This window comes from Cebus imitator, unplaced genomic scaffold, assembly GCF_001604975.1.
Source record: "Cebus imitator isolate Cc_AM_T3 unplaced genomic scaffold, Cebus_imitator-1.0 Scaffold151, whole genome shotgun sequence".
NCBI classification, from domain to species: Eukaryota; Metazoa; Chordata; class Mammalia; order Primates; family Cebidae; genus Cebus; species Cebus imitator.
The window spans coordinates 873,164-894,642 of NW_016107466.1; positions in this window are offsets into that span (position 1 = coordinate 873,164).

Sequence of the window (21,479 nt, forward strand, 5' to 3'; positions counted from 1 at the left end):
GAGGAAGAAGATCTTGACCCAGGAGATCTGTATGGTAGTATAGTCCTCTTGTGCTCTGCACATTCCAACCAGACACTGGACACTTGGAAGAGGATGCTGCACAACCTTTCAAATTCTGAGACTCTAAAAGGCCTGGAACACTCTACCTTGAAATGTTATACCAAGAATTTCCTTCAATACTAGGGCTCAGAATGGAAAGGATGGGCTGTAGATCATTCAGTTTTACTAAAACAACCAATTTAGATATGGCTGAAAAAACACAACTCTGTTTCCATTTAGAATTGAGAAGCTAATGCCAGTGCATTTGAAAGGGAGTGAGCCTTTGCTATACAAGCTATACATAAAGACTCAAATACTTAACATGATCTACAAAGCCCATGAGGGCAGGCCCGTTCCTGGCAACCATCCACCTCCATTGATACCTGACTGCCATATTGTCCATTTATTTACTCAACCACCACATGCTGCCACTCTGGGGCCTTCACTCTTGCTGGACTTTTTGACTGAAGCACTTTTCCTAGTCCTCATTAATCTGAAAAATGTCCATTCATTTTGCACATCTCACCTTGACTTAGGGAAAGGGGACCTGCTGTGTTATCTCTTTCAGGTCAGCCTCCTTAAAGATTTTTCTATGTGAACAATCTGTGCTTCCATGAAATCTATTTCCATTCTCCTGAACATGTTTTCTGATTGTCCTTATACAATAGTAGATTGATTTTTTTTTCAACTAAACCATACACTACACAGTAGATCCCGGGTTTGTTTTTCCATGCCACTGCTTCTTTGACTCACAAAAAGAGTATTCTAAATACTGACAATATTGAATGAAATGATAAATGAATACATTGGTGTTGTAACATTTAATTTCGTGGAATCCAGATTCCATGAAATAATCTGGAGGTCATTAAGGAAGCAGTGGTTCAGGAGACAAGTAAAAAACTCAAAAAGAAGAAAAAAGAAAAAGCCCCAGCTGGTTACAGTGGCTCGTGCCTGTAATTCCAGCACTTCGGGAGGCAGAGGCAGATGGATTACAAGGTCAAGAGACTGAGATCATCCTGACCAAAATGGTGAAACCCCATCCCTACTAAAAATACAAAAATTAGCTGGGCATGGTGATGCATGCCTGTAGTCCCAGCTCGGGAGGCTGAATCAGGAGAACTGCTTGAACCCAAGAGACGGAGGTTGCAGTGAGCCAAGATCGTGCCATTGCTCTCCAGCCTGTTGACAGAGTGAAACTCCGTCGCCTACCCCCACTGACCTCCCCCCCAAAAAGGAAAGAAAAAGCAGCAGATGGGTCCTTGGGAGAATGGAATAGAAGACTCATCTACCTCTTTCTCCAAATCCAAGAAAAGACACCTTTTTACAAAAACGATTTGGACAGCAGCTGTATTCGTTTGCTTTCACACTGCTACAAAGAAATACCTGAGACTGGGTAATTTATAAAGGAAAGAGGTTTAATTGACTCACAGGTTCACATGGCTGGGGAGGCATCAGGCAACTTACTGTCATGGTGGAAGGTGAAGGGGAAGCAAAGTTGCATCTTCTCACAAGGCTGCAGGAGAGGGAGGAGAGTGCAGCGAAGGGGGAAGAGCCCCTTATAAAACCATCAGATCTCAGATCTCATGAGAACTCACTCATTTTTACAAGAATAGCATGGGATAAACCATCTGCATGATCCAATCACCTCCCACCAGGTCTCTCCCTAGACATGTGGGGATTATGGGGATTACAGTTTGAGTTGAGATTCGGTTGGGGACCCAGACAAACCACCTCAGCAGCGATCTTGAAGAGGCTGCTCCAGCACAAATCTTCCTAGGAAGAAGAAATCTTCACCCAAGGAAGAAATAGGTAGGGATCCCAAAGAGTCAAACAACAGGAGTATCACCCAGAAAAAGAGAAAATTCTCTTCCAAAGAGGTGCCAGTCAGCGGTGGACCTGAAGAGGCTGCTGGCAGCAAGAACAGCTCCAAGAAGAAGAAAATGTCCCATAAACTACTGCAGAAAGATTAGAATGTGAATAAACATTCCATGGGAGGTAGGCGGGGCACATCATACCGCAAGGTGACATATACCACCCTGTGCCCTACAGCCCACTGAAATCAAATTCACACACACACACAAATACTTTTCCCAAAGCAAGTATTATCTCCATTTGTATAGATAAAGAAAGTGAGGCCCAAAGTGATTAGGCTAACCTTGCTGAGTCACAGATGCTGGATTTGACTGTTACCCCTTGGGATCTTATACACTGGGTCTTTTTTATGTGTCTATTTTTCCTTCCACAAAGGTGGCCCCCAAGCACAGTATGCACAGAATTCACATAGGCAGTCCTCATCTTGGTGATATTTCCATTCTCAAACCCTTGACAATTTATTTATGAAAGCCACATGGCCCAGCAAATACTGAAACACAGATTGAATGCTACAAGGAAAGAAATAAAACACTAAATTGTAAATCCTTCTATTCGTTCCTGGTTAATGTTCCCTGAGAAAAATAGACAACTGAAAAGAACCTACACCCCCACCAACCCACCCACCCTCCAACCCACACACAACTTACATTTCTCAACCCCTTTTAAGTGGCTCAGAAGTGCTGGAATCAGTGAGACCCATCAAAACCTCCACAAAGAGGTGCTTCACAAGCTGATAATTAGAAGCACTAAATAATGGGGAAAAAAGGATCAGAAAAATATAAGGTTTTAACACATAAAGAAAAATATGTGAGTGGTAACTTCAGCGTCCTGTTTAATTTGTGTGTTTATAATCTGAAAACTCATATTCTGTTCAATATGGATGTATTCAGTTTAAACTTTGGAGTGCTTGCCATATGTTAACCCTCTGCAAGAACCCTTGGAAAATGGAGATGAGTAAGGCAAGGTCTTTGGCCACAGGCTCTTAACAAATTGGTGGGAGGAAAACTTACACCAGAGACTTCTAATTAAGGCGATCACCACCATGATACTAGTACATTTTCAATATCCTGGAACTGCAAAGAAAAAAACAATGTGGTTCACCATTGGAGTTTCTTTTAGTTTTTTTTTTTTTTTTTAATGATTTTTCTTTTTTCTCTTCTTACAAAAAAAAAGTTAGTGTCAGAGTCAAGAATGCAACATTTATTACATTACTGTTTTTACCTAAAATCGGATTCAGTTGGCTTGCTTTAAAACAGGACAGGCTATGACCTGATTTTAAGGTCAAAAACCAATTTAAGCTTGAGAGTAATCTGTAAAATGTCAGTGTGCTGCTCAGTTACTTTCTTGGCTTGTCAGGTTGAGGACCTCAAAATTGTCAGCTTAGGATATTCTACCATTTCTGTGAGAGTGGCATGCACCTTATTCTACCACGCACACAAAACAAAATCATATCCGAGATGTGAATTTCGAACAAATGGAGGGAACCAGCATGTACTGACAGAGAGTCTGCAGGTGAAACTGCCTTATAACTTGAAGGGTTAAGTGTGGTGTCCCCAGCAATAGAGAAATGAAGATCTGCTTCTGAGGGCACTGAGGAGCCGGCCTGGTCATTTGTGGAATGAGAAAATGAAGGTTCCATTTAGCTGGTGCATCAGTCTTCAGGAGCAGAGGTCAGTGGAGATGGAGTAGACTAAAACAAGGCAGAGGCACCCACGGATTTCTCCTGCTATTTCACAAGTGACCTCATTTGACTCTCCTCCCTGCTGCTGACACGTCCTTTCCTTTAAAATTACACGTAGTGCTAAACAAATGGGTCTCTTCAGAGTCACTTAGCAGAACTAATCAGCACACCAGCCTGGTTTCAAAATGAAGGGTCCATTCCATGGTGGGGGAGGGCAATTACTTTTGTATCCTCTATCCCAGTTGGGGTCACCTGCAGCTCTGAAGGGATTGGTGCTCTGTTCCTTTATTCAAGGCAAGAAATTGGACCCCTGTCACACTGAAATCTCATTCTTTCATCTTAAAACTCATTTCCTTTTATAAAAGAGTGTTTTTCTTCCAGACTTTTCACATACTGGCTAGAAATTGTGTTCAGCCCTCATGCATATAAAAAATTAACATTGTCTCTAATGCTGCCAAAGGCGGTGTTTCTCTAGAAGGAGAATTGCCACGTGGTGAGAAGAGGTTAGTGAAAAAAACCCATGCTTTAATAAACCTTCATTTGATAATTGAATCTCATTCTAGTCAATGGCAGAGTGCAGCCTAGCATCGACAGAGTGCATTGACTAGCTTACTCTCCACCCACAGTGATTAGGGCTCATAAGTGAGAGGTGATGGTTCAGGCATGGGATGGAAAAGGAAAGGCAGTTTAGCAAAACAGTTTCACATTGGTTTGCAAACATTAAATTCTGCCCTATTAAAAGCAGATCTAAAAACTAAATCTTTCTTGTTTAATATCTATTTGAGAGGTTCTTCCGTTTTTTTAAAATATATAACTTCTGGTAACTACAGTGTACCAGGGAAAAGATACGTTATTAGTTAACCCAATTAAATCTCCTCACAATGAATTAGTGAGTCCCAGTTTATAGTGTGGCTTTGAGCTGAGATCTTATTTTACATTTGCAAATATCTTGAGTGCCTGAAGGTGTTATCTTCATTATATTATTTTTTTCTTTATTTTTTTCTTTTTATAAATGATAGATGATGATGATGATGAAAATAGATAGATATATAGATGATAGACAGAAAAGAGATAAATAGATATTTTTAAAAAATAGAAGCAGGATCTCCCCACATTGCCCAGGCTGGACTTGAACTCTTGGGATCAGAGAATCCTCCTACTTCAACCTCCCAAGTAGCTGGGACTGCAGGCACATGCTGCTGCTACCAGCTGTGTTACCCTCATTTTGCAGATGATGAAACTGAGGCTCAGAATGACTAAATGGAGTCATTGCTATAAATAAAAAGCATGGTAACTCATGAGCACGGATATGGACCTCATTTTCTTACTTCCAGCCCTTTGAGTTAAACAATGGTAATCTATGGTTTTGAAGTAAATTTCCTGGCCTAAATGTATTGTAGAAATTCGGTATCTGCCTCAGTCCTAGAGATATTTAAAAGAAAGTCTCTGGAGGACACTTTGAAGTGCATTTGAGTATCAGGAAGACTATAAATTACAATAACAGCCTTAAGTCACATCTCCATCCCTTTGGGAAGAAAGAGGAAGGGTAGTAGCTATAGGACATTCTTCTCTTACTATTGCCTACTAATATTGTGGAAAATGTCTTTATTCATCAGGGGATCCTAGCATTAGTGTTTTCATACTTGAAACAAGTGCCTAAATACATTTTTTTTCCCAAGTGACTTACCATAGTGAAGTTTTCAACTACATTTTGGGCATGAATGCAGATTAATGTCTTAACACTGTTCATCTGTGAGAATCACTTGAGGGTCTCTGATTAGATTTTTATGAGGCAGTTTCCAAATCAGACCCTGTCTATTCTCCTGACTGAGTACCTACTTGTGCAAGAATAAGTGTGATTTCACACAAGCATGGACAGCTAGGCTAATTGATCAGGCACCTTTAAATAGTGACAGAAAGAAAGTTTAGCCCTATAAAAGACAGGGTAACACTTTGACCTTCAAAAGCAATAACTAATTAAAAAGGAGACATCATTTACAAACCAAGTTCAATATCTTTAGTGTATTAGATACAGAGAAAAGAAACGCTGTACACTCAGAAAAAAAAAAAAAGACATGCTTATTAAAGATTATCTGTCTCCTCTGAACTTATATTAGCAAGGATTTGTAAATAATTTTTTAAAAGTAAGCTCAGAATCACGTTGCTAAAATCTGGTAGCCAACATATATCTCCTGAAATTTTGTTCCCATAGAGACTGTCACAATTCGGGACAGGCAAGCAAATTCTCTACAAATATTTGCTAGTGTTTGCTGAAAGGTTAATTCAAAGTAAGGATTTGTAGCAGAGAGGGGCCATAGAAACAGATCAATGAAGTCAAGTCTAACCATCCCCTAGAATATTGTAGGCATCTGATTCAAGCAACAGGTATAGTTTCAAGTTCTGATGTCAAGTAATGCATGGGCCACATGAGAGTTTATTGGATAAACAGCTTTTTAAAAGTGTTGCTATACCTTGGAAATGAATAACAAAATATATGAGAAAATGCTCAGTTGAATCTTCTTTTTCTCATAGCTTAATATGATTGACAGTAACATGTAGTTATTTATCTGGAGGTAAAAACAAAGATTAATCTGAGCTCCACTAAAATTCTCTGAAGATTTCTCCCAAGATACACCTTGATGCAGAAAGGAGAAAAACTTTCTATTTTTTTTTTCTGTTTTAAATATTTTTATATCTTAACATCTCCAACGAAACTGTCAGAAAGGTTTTTAAAGATGATAGATAAATTTTATTGGGAAAAAAATAATGAAAATTTCACTGAGGATTTTGTTTTATAATGTCTATGGTAAAAGATTTTATGACTCTATAAGTTGCTATTGCTTAAGTGAAAGCAGAGAGAGTTGTTTAGTTTTATGTGTTTATAGTATAAAATAAGTACATATTTATGATAGATATTTGGGAAATATAAAAGAGGAAAAAGATAAAACAAATTACCAATAATTTTGCTAATACTTGAAAACTGCTGGTAATATTTTGGTAATTACTTTCCTATCATAGCTATGTATAAACTTCATATACCTATGTTTATTATTAAGTGTACTGATTTTTAAATTATTTTTTTATTTATTCACTCTAAATAAACATAAGTGGTTAATGAAATAATAATATTCTTCATAAGAGATTAACAACAAATTATTATTGTTGAATATGTCAAGTGATTTATAATGTTCTGTTAATATAGTAATGCCATAATGAATATTGTTTCACACAAAGACTCTCCTATCTTTCCTTTTCTGAACAAAGTCCTAACTGAGCCAAATGGTCTTTAATTTTTAAGCTCCAAATGCACATATCAAATGAATTTTCACATTGAATATGTCTTTTCCCTCATAGAATCCCTTCTTCCCCACTTTTATTTCCCCTTCTTCTCTTTTTCTTTCCTCTTTACTCCTCCCTTCTTTCCTTTTTTCCTTCCATCAGAATAAACTAGGGTCACAGTTTCCCCATGAAATAACAATGCTATCCCTTTTAGAGAGGTATAAAGTCATTCTGCAATATAATGCTATCTTTAACTATTAGTATATAAAGGAAACATTGCTATGGTATCATGAAGCATAATTTTCAGAGTATTTTAATGTGGAATTGCCTTGAAACTCCATAGTAAGAGTATTTCTGGTTATAGCATAAATTTTATTATGAATTTTATTGGTGTTATGGTTTTATTTCTTCTCATGACTCTTCAGTTTTTGAGCAGCATAGCTTAATGAAATATGATAATTACATTAAATTTATGTTATGTACTGTATCAGATATTATGTTTAGGATTTCATGTAAATTATTTCATTTAATCTATACAACAGTGGCATGAGAAAGAACTAGTATCTTTTTTTCCTTATTTTTCAGATGAGAAAATAAAGATTAAGAAAGTTTAAATAACTGCCCTGGATCTTGCAATTAATAGGTAGTTGTATTAATCTGCTGGGGCTGCCATAATAATATAGCATAGATTGGGTGGCTTAAACAATAGAATTTTATGTTTCACAGTTCTGGAGGTTGGAAATTCCAGATCAAGGTCTGGCAGAATCAGTTTCTGGTGAGGGCTCTCTTCCTGCAGATGGGCACCTTCTCGCTTTGTTCTCACATGATCTTTTCTCCATGCCTGTCTTCAGAAGGGAATTGAGAGAGAAAAAGGGAGAGAGAGAGTTCTGACATCTCTTCCTATAAGAATACTAATCCCATTAGATCAGGCCTCCACACTTATGACCTCATTCAACCTTAATTACCTTCCAAAGGCTAAATGTCCAAATGCAGTTACATCAGGGGTTAGAATTCTGGGGTTACAAAATTCAGTCCATAGCAGTAGAGAAGCAATAATTCAAAGTCAACTTTTCTGGTCACCTATTGCCATATGACAAAATATCTCCAAAATTAGTGACATGAAGCAAATTTCATTTCAGTATGCTTGCAATCTTCTGGGTTAGGAATTGAGGCTGGGTGCCATAGAAAGAGCTTATCTCTTTTCCACTATGACAGAGGCCTCAGCTGGCATAGCTTGAGGAGCTGAAAATGCCTGAGATAGCTCCATTGGGATCATGTGCTTAGAGCCCTTGTTCTGGCTCTCTCTCCAAATCTTCCCCACATCATGTCTGCTGGGTCTCAAATTCCCAATATTTCTTCTTCACTTGTCTTTCTGATATCTTGGCTAGAATAAGTCTCACAGCCAGGGCTTCCAGTTATCTGTCTCTCTCTTCCTCTCTCTTTCTATCTACACGTAGCCATTCCATTTCGAAAGGAAGTCATAGGTCTAGCCCAGAAATAATATAAGGTTAAAGGATACAGGCTCCACCTCTTAATGGGAGATATATCAAACAATTTATGGACATTTGAACCAATTACACAGAGTTTGAAGGACTCAAGAACCCATATATTTTGATATCATTCTTGGAAAAGGACATGGTTGATTATTTCTCAGTAGAAGGAATTTTACACAATGTCAACATTTCTTATATCTCCACTATGCACAAAGTGGAGCTCTGTGGAAAAGTAGGGGATGCTTGGCTCGACCTTCTATTGCCCCGACTCCATTTTCCCTGATAGGTCTCTGTATTAGTCTGGTCTAATGCTGCTTATATTAACATACCCAAAACTGGGTAATGCATAAAGGGAAGAGGTTTAATGGACTCACAGTTCCATATAACTGTGGAGGCCTCACAATGATGGCAGAAGACAAAAGAAGAGCAAAGGTATGTCTTACATGACAGCAGGCAAGAGAAAACTTGTGTAGGGGAAGTCCCATTTATAAAACCACCAGCTATTGTGAGACTTTTTCATTACCACAAGAATAATATGAGGGAAACTGCCCCTTGATTCAATTATCTCCAACTGGTCCCACCCTTGACACATGGGGATTATCACAATTCAAGGTGAGATTTGGGGGGACATAGCCAAACCATATGAATCTCCCAAGACAAAAAAGTTTTGGGCTCTCTATACTTTTAGGCTCTCTTTCTCTTTCTCTCTATCTCTTTCTCTCCTTCCCACCAGGTGATAAGATGAAGAGAAAGTTTTTGGTAGGAACTCATGAGTGATTTTTGCCCTTTGGCTTCCTGAGGCCCTGCCTACACAGAGGTCAAAGATAGATGTTATCTCCTCTGCTATTCCGTAGGCCTGTGAGGATGGTCACAGCAGTGGGTGAAAGCCTGTATTTGTCCTGCTGCTTTGACTACGATTGGAGAGGCAAGTTTCATTCAGGGAGAAATTTAAATGTGCATTTTGGTATAAGCCAGAACATATATTGATATATATCTGACTCTAGTATCTCCTTTTACAGTAATTTAGAATCTGGAGCCCAGTAATGTAAGCAATCAGCCCCCTCAGATTTCCATACATGGTGAATTGACCTGGTACTGATGTTCACCTCTATTATGGGGTAAGAATTTATTGGGTTTATATTCAGTTTTCTCTCATTTTCAAGTGCATACATATGTATATATGTCAACATATATATGGAAGTTATATATACTTAATTATATATAAATACATAAATATAATTATATGTATAAATATATACTCTTTTGTAAATTCTTATGCTTGTCTTTTCAAATTAGTCTTTGGTTTTCTCATTCCTCTTTAAAATACAGTATTCAGAATTTACAGAAGAGTGTAAAAATTGCATTGGTACAAATTTATTTTTTGTTCTTCTTGATTTGAATATCACTAGTGATGTACTATTAAGAGTTAACATATTTATTATCTGACACACACAGACACACACACACAAAACCTTTATGAGAAATATATTGCATCAACTGAGATAGACATTGTCCTTTTTATTCTTATTACACTTAGAGCTACACAGATGTTTAGGAACAGATTTTAAAATACTAAAGTATTTTAGAGGGGCAGCAAACTTCATCTAGTAAGAGAGTAATCACATAGATGTACCTGTATCTACAAATTCTAAGGAAGGATTTTCTAGAATTTTCTTCATATTAATATATTTGTATATTCATAACTGAGATTTTACTATAGTTTCTTTGTGTGTGTTTTCTATCTTTTATCTATACTATCTTTTCAGTATCAATGTTTTGCTAACTTCTTAAAATGTAGCACATAACTTCCCACTGAAAAGAACTGCTTTGATTAAATTCTTTAAACATATTAAATTGACATGTTAATTTTGGTGACTATTTTACTGATCACAAATTGCTTTAGTCAGAAGGTCAATTAGTAGAAAAATAGAATCTGTAAAATATTTAGATATACAGCTAATGGGCTGGGGAATATGTGTTTGGAAACAGACACAGGCAGTAGGTCTTGCATATAAACATTTCACCAAGGAAGGAGAGTTTATATATTTGTTGTTGCTTTTATAAGAGAAAAAAAAATCAATACTATTCAGTTCTGAAGGAACTTTGGCCACACAATCCTCATTTGAAGAGACAGCAAATTAGACCAAACACTGGCTGAATACAAATATCCTATTTACCATGTATATCAGAAATTAACAGCATTTAGACTTTTCATGACAATAGTATAACTGTCTTGCACTTAAGGAACCTAAGAAAAGAAGGAAAATTAAATCCAATCCCAAATTTACTAATTCAGCAAACATTTAGAATGTGATAGTTATGAGGTCAAGCTGGGCAGTGGGTCACAGGCATGAGAAAAGAGAGGACAATTATTATGTCTCTAATAAAGTGATATAAATGGTTATGGAGCTCTCTCACATAGAAGGGTTGATAATGCTTGCTCACCAAGATAATTAGAGTGATGATTTGACTTATAATATTTATACAAATTTTAAGAGAGAATTATTTTTATCATGTGTGTCACTTCCTTTCTTTTGTCCTCTTTTTTTAGGCAGTTAAGTGGGGGAGAAAGTGAGAGAGAGAGAGAGAGAGAGAGTACAAGTAAAAGTCCAGTGAAAGAGATTATACTGCAGTATTCTTGTATACCTGCAGTCTTATCTAGTATTCCACAGTCACAACATATTATGTTAATAAATAAGGAAACCAATAAAAAATCTTAGTATCAAAAAACCTAGTGTGCAATCTTTTCTATCAACATGGTCTATACTTTGAAATCGGACACATGCTTCAAAAGGCAATTCAAATGTCTTCTTAGGGCCCCGGATGAAAGAAGGAGATTCCATCTAGCATTTACTGGTCACTTGCTACAGGCCAAATGTTCTGTTAGGTTCTTTAAAAATAAAATCTCTTTAAGTCTTAGAACATACATTTTTCTAATATAGTTTCAATATTTATTTTAGATTTGGGGGTACATATGCAGATTTGCTACATTGGCATATGGCATATATTGTGTGATGCTGAGCTTTGAGGTGCAATTGAATCCCTCACCCATTAATTGAGCATAGTATCCAGTAGTTAGTAGTTCAAGCTCTGCCCCTCTTCCTCCCTTAACCCTCTAGGAGCCATCAGTGTCTATTGTTCTCATATTTATGTTCATGTGTACTCAATGTTTAGCTCCCACTTGTAAGTGAGAACATGCAGTATATGCTTTCTTGTTCCTGTGTTAATTCACTTAGGATAATGGTCTCCAACTCCATCCACGTCACTGCAAAGGTGTGATTTCCTTCGTTTTTATAATTGTATAAGTATTCCTTGATGTAAACATATCACATTTTCTTCATTGAATCCACTGTTGATAGGCACCTAGGTTGCTTCCATGCCTTTGCTATTATGAATAGTACTGTAATTTACACATAAGTACATGTGTCTTATTGGTAGAAAAATTTACTAATGTTTTCTTTTGGATATGTACTCAGGATTGCTGAGTCAAATGGTAGTTCTCTTTTTAGTCCTTTGAGAAATCTCCAAACTGCTTTCCACAGTGGCTGAGCTGATTTCTGCTCCCACCAACAATGTGTAAGTGTCAGAACAATTCTTTATACCAAACATTGCCTCCGATTATTTAGTTCAGGAAACAGGCAAAGGCAATCATACTGCTCAAAGTTATCAACTAGTAAATACATATCCTGGCTTGAAATCTATGTCTTATTGACTTAAAACTCATATTTATTCTACAACTCAAGGCAGCATTTCCTCCAAACTCTCATAAAATTCTGTCAACCTGCCTTAAAGTACTTAGCACATTTTCCCTTATTTTATATATAAACATAGGACTTGGCACTTTGCAAATGCTATTAAATTTGACTTAGATTTATTTGTATCTGTTTGCCAGAAAACGAGTAAATGTCACATTCAACAAATGATAAGAGACAAGGACATCTTTGAATTCATGCCTGTCAGACAGAATAGGTAATAAAAATATTAGAAGAATAAATAAAATGTAACCATTGTAAAAATATTGTATATCTAACAGAATACAATTTTTTTTGCAATATTTCTTGATGCTTGGCTATCTTTAGAACTTATTTTCCTTTAAAGCCTTAATTTGAAAAATTCTCTAAAAGAGGAATTTACTGCAGGCAAAACAGGCAAGGTACCTGTGAATGTTGCACTCACCTTACAGTTACTGATGGGCTGTCTTATTAATCACTGTTAGAGATATATGCTGGAGGATGTGCCTCATATTGGGCAACAGAACCAATTTAGACCTCTCTTAGAGGAAAATATTCCCCATTAGGCACTAAAAGCAACCCTAGGAGATGAAAATTACAAGCTAATAGGATCATTTATTTTTATGTTTATATTTTCAGCTGAAAGAAATACATTAACCACTAAGGGAGACCTCAAGAGAAAGTGTATAGGAGCAAAAAAGGACAATTTATTCTCTCATCTTGCAAACCAGACCATGAGCCAAACAACTAAGGTGCAACCTAAACATCACTACAACGTGGTAAATGCTGGGAGGAGTGTTGCAGAGTAACAATCTATTTCAAAGAAGCGATAATGGGTCTGAAATTTATTTGGAAAATCATGGAATAGTTTCCAGATGCTTCCATATTTGTTCAATAATTAACAAATTTTCATTAAGAACAAATGTGGTAGATACCAAGGAGATAAAGATAGAAAGCTAAATCAGTCTCCAATCCAGAATTGGAAACTAACAAGATGCTATAACTCATTGCAGTATTATTTACAAAAACCAAGCTATGTAAACAGCCTAAGTGTCCATTCATGAGTAAATTAATAAAGAAATTATGATTTATATCATTGATATATGTTTCAGCATAACTATTATAATATGACAGTTATGATATATATCATATATGATGAAATATTATTTATCTTAATAAAGAAGGAAATCCTTCCAATTGCAGCAATGTGGATAAACTTGGATGACGTGCCAAGTAAAATAACTCAGACACAGAAAGGCACATTTACATTACGTGGAATGTTAAATAGTTGAAACATAGAGAAACAGAATATAGAATAGTGGTTACCATGGGCTGAGGAGTAGGAAAAATGGAAAGATATTGATCAATGTTTACACGCATTTAGTTATAAGACAAATAGTTCCAGACATCTGTGTATAGCACTGTGACTATGGTTAATAATAGTTAATTTTATACTTGAAATTTGCTAAGCATAACGGCCTCTAGATCCATCCATGTTTCTGCAAAGGACATAATCTTGTTCCTTTTTATGGCTGCATAGTATTCCATGGTGTATATGTACCACATTTTCTTTATCCAGTCTACCATTTATGGACATTTAAGTTGATTCCTTGAATTTATTCCTGTGAATTGTGCTGCAGTAAGCATATACACATATGTGTCTTTATAAAAGAATGATTTATATCCCTTTTGGTATATGCCTAGTAATTGAATTGCTGGCTTGGGGTTGAATGGTGTTTCTGTTTTTAGATCTTTGGAGGATTGCCACTCCGTCTTCCTCTATGGTTAAACTAATTTACATATTCACCAACAGTGTATACACATTCTGTTTTCTCTGCAACCTTGCCAGAATCTGTTATTTTTTTACTTTTTAATAATAGTCATTCTCACTGGTGTAAAATGGTACTCATTGCAGCTTTGGTTTACATTTCTGTAATAAGTAGCTGTGTCAAGCTTTTATTCATGTGATTGTTGGCTGCATGTATGTCTTCTTTTGAAAAGCGTCTGTTCATGTTTTTTGCCCACTTTTAATGGGGTTATTTGTTTTTTGCTTATAAATTTGTTTAAGTTCTTTATAGATGCTGGATGTTACACATTTGTCAGATGCATAATTTGCAAAATTTTTCTCTCGTTCTGTAGGTTGTCTGTTAACTCTGTTAACAGTTTCCTTTGCTGTGCAGAAGGTCTTTAGTTTAATTAGATCCAATTTGTCAATTTTTTGTTTTTGTTGCAATTGCTTTTGGTGTCTTCATCATGAAAGCTTTGCCTGTTCCTATATCCAGAATGGTATTGCCAAAATTGTCTTCCAGAGTTTTATAGTTTTGGATTTTACATTTAACCTTTTAATCCGTCTTGAGTTAATGTTTGTATATGGTATAAGGGGAGCAAAGGGGTCCTTTGCAGGAAAATAGATGAAGCTGGAGGGCATTATGTTGTTTGTTGTTACAAACAACAACAACAAAAACAAATACCACATGTCCTCACTTATAAATGGTAGCTAAATGATGAGAACAAGTGGACACACAGAGGGGAACAACACACACTGGGGCCTTTTGGAGGGTGGAGGGTTAGAAGAGAGAAAGGATCAGGAAAAATAACTAATGAGTACTAGGCTTAATACCTGGGTGACAAAATTATCTGTACAACAAACCCCCATGACACAAGCTTACTTATATAAAAAAACTTCATGTGTACACAGGAACTTAAAACAAAAGTTAAATTTTTAAAAAGTTACAAATATATACAATGGAATATTATTCAGTCATAAAATGAATTATCAATTTAAAAAATTGGCTGAAGGAATAGATGTTAAGTGTTCTCTACACACAAACATACACACACGTGAAAATGGTAACTATGCCAGGTGAAGGACAGGTTAATTAATGATTGTTGGGATCATTATACAAGGTATACTTATATCAAAGCACAAACCATGTATAAAACACTTAAAAATGTACAATTTTCATTTGTTGATTAACCCTTATTAAAAAGAGTGAGGCCAAAATATAAGGCCTAGTTTTATAACTTGATAGCTGTCTAATACTGAAAAACTGCCTCATTTACTCATCTTTAAAATGGGATTAATAGTGCTTCTATCAGAGAATTTTTTGTTCAGTATCAGTAGTAATAACATTTTATAGCATTTATCAAAGTGCTTGGCACACAGAACTTGATAAATTATGTTGTGGTCATTATTTTCATTGTTCTTGATAAAGCAGAATGGATTTACATGAGGTTATCCTTGAGACAGAGTCATAACAAAAGTGTAGGAAAATAACTTCTAAAGAATATGATGATAACATGAAAATAAGAAAGAATGGGGCAAATTTAAAAGAATTTGCAAAGCTAAAATTGTATAGTACAGACAGTACAGAAAGCAAGAACCTGGGAAGAAACCCCTGACTTCCCAGATCTCTACTTGGTCTAAGTCTTTGGATTATGTTTGCAAGTCTCCATAGTATTATTTAGGGAATATCTCTGATTGACAGAAATATGGTTGGAAAATCAGATCCTGTGTGTAATAAAGGGTGTTAAGGGTTTCTCAACATTGATTGTCCCTGGCACCTCACCATCCCTAGTTCTCCTAACCTCACAGATACCTTCATAGATAGTCTTTCATTAAACTTCACTTAATTACTCTGTTTGAATATGCCATCATTTTCCATTTAAACGTGTATGGATGGACCAAGCACAGTGGTTCATGCTTGTAATCCCAGCACTTTGGGAGGCCAAGGTGGGCAGATCACTTGAGGTCAGGAGTTCAAGACCAGCCTGGCCAACATAGTGAAGCCCTGTCTCTACTAAAAATACAAAAGAAAAAAAATAGTCAGGTGAGATGGTGCATGTACCTGTAATCCTAGTTACTGGGGAGGCTGAGGCAGGAGAACCACTTGAGCCCAGGAGGTGGAGTTTGCAGTGACCCAAGATCACAACACTGCACTCTGGTCTGGGAAAAAGAGGGAGATTCTATCTCAAAAACAAACAAAAACAAGTATGAATGAAGTCATGAACACTACCTCAAATTAAGCAATGAAAAAAACTTTATTATCATTCTGGTTCTATTTTTTTCTTTGATTTTCAATTATTTGTTTGCACTCTCCCCCCAAGATGCTGGACATAGCAGGTGCATATAATGCAAATGTATGTAATACAACTGCATTAAGTAGAAGAGATACCTACTTAAGGAAACAGAAGTTACATGGGTAGCCTACCTGGGGGATTACACGAATAACTGGTCACTAGAATTTCTTTGCATTTCTATCATTGGACCCTAATATCTTAGAAACCACACATATTTTGTCACTTTAGTGGTGACTGATCAGGGCTGTCTCCTCAGTGACCCGAAAGCACCCAGAATTATTCAAATATTCCAGAAGTAGCATTTGTCCTGTGTGGATGTCCCACTAAAATTCACCCAAATTCATGGAAACATGAAAAGCTTCTTGCTGCTAGAAATTAAGTTTGTTATCCAATACACCAAAACCTAAATCTATTCCCTGTTATTTTCAGAGACCATGACTAGAGACTTTTACTGCAATATTATTATATACAGTAGAATATTAGTGGGCCTGAGCAAAGGAGGGGTCCAGGAGTGGCAGTGGACATGCTAGGATACTGGCCCCATGGAGGACTGCTTTGAGAAACTGATCAGACTGACAAGGAGCCAGGGCAGAGCAGAATTCTCCAGTCTCCTTGTGAACAGAATCATCACACTGTTAATACCAAGCCTGGGCCACAAGTCTCCACTCAGCTTCTATGTGCAATTGCTGTGTACCATGGACAATCACAGCACTAAAAGGGATCTCTGAAAAATCTAAGAGATTGGTCAAACAAAGGTCTCACACCTATAATGGAAATTGAACAGCACATGGTATAAATTTCCGGGTGGAAAGAGTAGAGAATACTTGAGTCATTACCTATAACAGAGGTGTCTTTTACCTATAATTTATATAATAGATAATGACTCAAGTATCTATTGGTGATAGGTGCTTGGTATAGACAGATCTGGTTGTAAGCTCTGGTTCTTCTTCTGCTATAGAGCAACTGCATGATTTTGAGAAATATATGTGTGTGTTTGTTTATACACACAGACACACAGACACAGAAATACGTACATGAGAATGTATAAAGAATGATTAGAATTGTATTAAGAAATTATTTCATACTCAATATTTGGCAATTATTATTTTAACAGTATTCCTTAATATTGCTAAATAAGAGAGCAAAACATATACTTTTTAAAATTGGTAACATTTTACCGTTTCACTTGTAATGTTATGCAAGCCTAAACTTACATTCCATCAATCTTAAATGTCATTTTCTCAAACCATATTGCTATGATGGAGAATTTCTAAAATGCATGTCTCCTAGGAGATGCCCATTGTTTTCTACATCTTCAACATTACATTTCTTTGATTTTCTACGAGTTTGGCAAGCAGGAAAGCATCAAAAAAGTCCACCACTTAACATATAGGTTTAGATACCTGGTTATCTAGGAAAGATTTTAATCATTATCTTGTTTTGCTTCTACCAGGTTCCAGAGAAGACCAGGGCTGGATATATACAATATAAAAATATAGCTTCAGTCCATTCAAATCACATTAGTGGAGAAAAGAACCAATGGTGCTAAATGATAACACTTGTTGCTATCACTCAGAATATCTGAAGAGAATGGAGCAATTTCAATTCATGCTTTGAGAGGCTGAAACTATTTCACATAATTTACTGAAGGCTTAGGGTATCCCACTCAACCAAGGACAAATAAAACATAATTGAATGGATAAACAATCTTACAGATTATAAATATTTTCCGAATGTAAACAGAAGTTAATAGAAGGCGTAAAAATGAAAGAAAAAGTAAAAATGAAAGAAAAACTAGTTTCACAGCAGTTAAAATAAATGAAAATGAAGACATGCAATAAATACACAGTATTTACACTTTCATCATTGATAATATGTTTATATTTAAAGTAAATACATTGAAGTTATCTCCAGATAGACACATACTGAAAGATACCTCCAGAACCTATAATCAGTCTTGACTTTTACTTCTGAAATACTATAATAAATATGTCTTAGTTGTATCTCAATAATACAAATTTGGTAAAACTAGAATCCCCTCTGTGTTCTTTGTATTACAATGATTATATTGGTGTCAATCAGAACTAGAATCAAAGTTGGTCTTGTATAAAGAAAATTTCAGGTTATTTCCTGTTAGCATGCAGAAATGAGATAGGTCCTATATTTTTTTTTCTGAGAGAGAGCACCCAGGCTGGAATGCAGTGGGGCAATCTTGGCTCACTGCAACCTCCACCTCCCAGGCTCAAGTGATCCTTGTGCCTCAGCCTTCTGAGTAGCTGGAATTACAGACATGTGGCACCATGCCAAGTAAATTTTTGTGCTTTTAGTAGAGACAGGGTTTTACCATGTTGGCCAGCCTGGCCTTGAACTTCTGACCTCAATTGATCAACCTGCCTCAGACCCCTAAATTGCTGGAATTACAGGCATAAGCCACCATGCCTGGCCTAGGCATTCTTCTTAAAAAAAAAAAATTAACTTTTATTTTAGGTTCGGTGGTACATGTACAGTTTTGTTTTATATAGATCAACTCATGAGTCATCAATTATAGATAAATTTGTCACCTGGGTACCCAAAGGTTTTTGTTTTTTTTTTCTGAACCTCTCCCTCCTCCCACCCACCTGCCTCAGGTAAGCCCTTGTGCCGGTTATTCCCCTCTTTCTGTCTGTGTGTTCTCATTATTTAGCTCCCACTTATAAGTGAAAACATGTGATATTTGGTTTTCTATTCCTGCATTAGTCTGCTAGGGATAATGGCCTCCAGTTCATCCATGTTCCTGCAAATGATTTTCTTCTTTTTTATGGCTACTTTTTTATAGTATTCATTTATTTTAAAACTCTTCCTAACACAGCTTTTGACATTTGTACCAATAGTTTGCTTTGTTGGGGGTCTTTCCATTCTGGTGAGAGTAAAAGAGAGCCATGCATGTAGGGGTCCACAAGTGTGGGGCATGTTAACAACTGGCAGTGCAAACAGTCCACTGTCATGTATCACAAAGCTACAGGAGGTCTGTGCCGTTGGCGGAATAAACTGAGTCTTGGCTGTGATGATTCCTTTAATTCCCAAGATATGAGAGTGACGGGTGTGATTTTAATAAAGAGGCACTATGTTTCATTTCTCAAGAAATTGAAAATAAAAAGTCTTTTTTATTAATATCTCTGGATTTAAAGGGATATTTTCTTAGTTTTATACCATAATGGTAAACAGGATCCATTAAATACAACTTTTACCGTTAATAATCGAGACATAGAAAAGGGAATCATTTTGGGGTTCTACGCATATTGCTAATTATTGTAATAAATGTCATTTAGAACTTATCTCAAGTATTCTTTGTAATAAGTTTGTGGGGTAGAAATTATCATCTTTAATTTATAAAAATGAATACTTAGAATTTAGGTAACTTCCCTAAAAGTTCAGAGTTCCTCTAACATCTTTCTTATCGTTTAAATTGCATTCCCATAAGCAAATCAGAGCCAAGATTTACTTTTCCTATATGACCCATTCCCAGAATGAGAAAGGGAGAGAAAACAGAAAATCATCTTTGTGGTTTTATGTGGGATCAGTTAGATTTGGAATAATAGTTCCTGGAATGTTACAACATATATAATTCAAGTTCAATACATTTGAGTTGCTATTAGTAGCAACATTGTGGAACTTCATCACAGCAGAATTGTATTTACTTGCTGAACCTCATAATTGACTCACCCAGAGTCCCTGAAAAAAGTAGAATTTTTAAATAAAGCATATTAAAGAGGAGATAATCAAATAATATTCATAGTCACTAAAGTAAAAATATGGAGATGTGTGTACTCACCCTAAGATCCTGTCTTCTTTGAATAATAAGTGCTTTACAGATGGTTTTGTCATTATATAACAGTGAAAATCATATGTGGCACACCAGAAAGAAAAAGGCAATATTTGATTTGGACAGACTTTCTACTTGAACAGAAGAAATTCACTATCCTTAAAAGAGTAAGGAACGCAGCTGGGGCATGATGGCTCACGCCTGGAATCTCAGCACTTTGGGAGGCTGAGTCAGGCAGAACACTGACATCAGGAGTTTGAGACCAGCCTAACAAAAGAGGTGAAACCCCGTCTCTACTAAAAATGTAAAAATTAGCCAGGCAAGGTGTCGGGTGCCTGTAGTAGCCCTACCTACTCAGTTGGCTGAGGGAGAGGATCACTTGAATCTGGGAGGTGGAGGTTACAGTAGGCCAAGGTTGCCCCACTGCACTCCAGCCTGGGCAGCAGGGCAAGACTCTGTCTCAAAAAAAAAAAAGGAAAAGAAAAAAGAGTAAGGAAAGCATGGTTTTCCCTTGACCATGCAGTTCACTTTTGCCTTTAAAACAAACATTGTTAACCATTTTGAAAACTGGTCTTTGTTCTTAATGCTTGCTGTTTGTTGAAAGTCTAAAAGCTGTGTAGCTTTTTAAAGACTAGGATTTACTACCTGAGATCAAGTCAGAGAAAGTAACCCCAAGAAGAACACCGTTCACACTGCCCCCTACAAAAATCTTGGTTATAGTCCCTTGCTTTCTGGAAGGAAAAATCTTGCACTAAAACTCTAGATGAAGAAGCCTGGTAGAAATGCCTGCTATAACACACACTTTTTGTTTGGAAAACAAATAGGAGCATCACCTTTTCTATTCCAAGGCAAGAGATACAGATATTTTAATGTGCTATAAGAAGTTGGAAATTTCTCAGATGCTACAAATCAACCTGTGCTCCATAAAAGCAGGAACCTTACTCCCATGGGGTAAGACAACAACAAGACTTACAGGCACCACCACGCCCGGCTGCTTTTTGTATTTTTAGTAGAGACCGGGATTTGTTGTGTTGGTCAGGCTAGTCTGGAATTCCCGACCTTAGGTGATCCACCTGCCTTGGCCTCCCAAAGAGCTGAGATTATAGGCATAAGCCACCGTGCCCTGCCATATTACTTTATTTCTAATCACATGGGAAAATATTTGTCTTATTCCATGGGAGATCCACATTTTCTGAACCTTGGGCAGATACCACTTTCCAGATAGGTCTCTTCCCAATCCAGGAAGTCAAATCAGAAAATAAAGCAAATTAAAAATGAATGAACACAAACCACCTCATGAACCTATGAAAACATATTCTTATGGTTTTGAAGACTGATTGCTTCTGATTTTTTTTTTAAACTATAGGAATAAGAAAAAAAAGCCATGCAAATCAGCTCAGTTATAGAAAAGTCAGATATTGGATTGACTTTAACTCTTGTCTTAGGTAGGTAAAGTGTCACCATGTCCAAAGTCCAGCCTAGTGGTGTGCATATGTGTATGT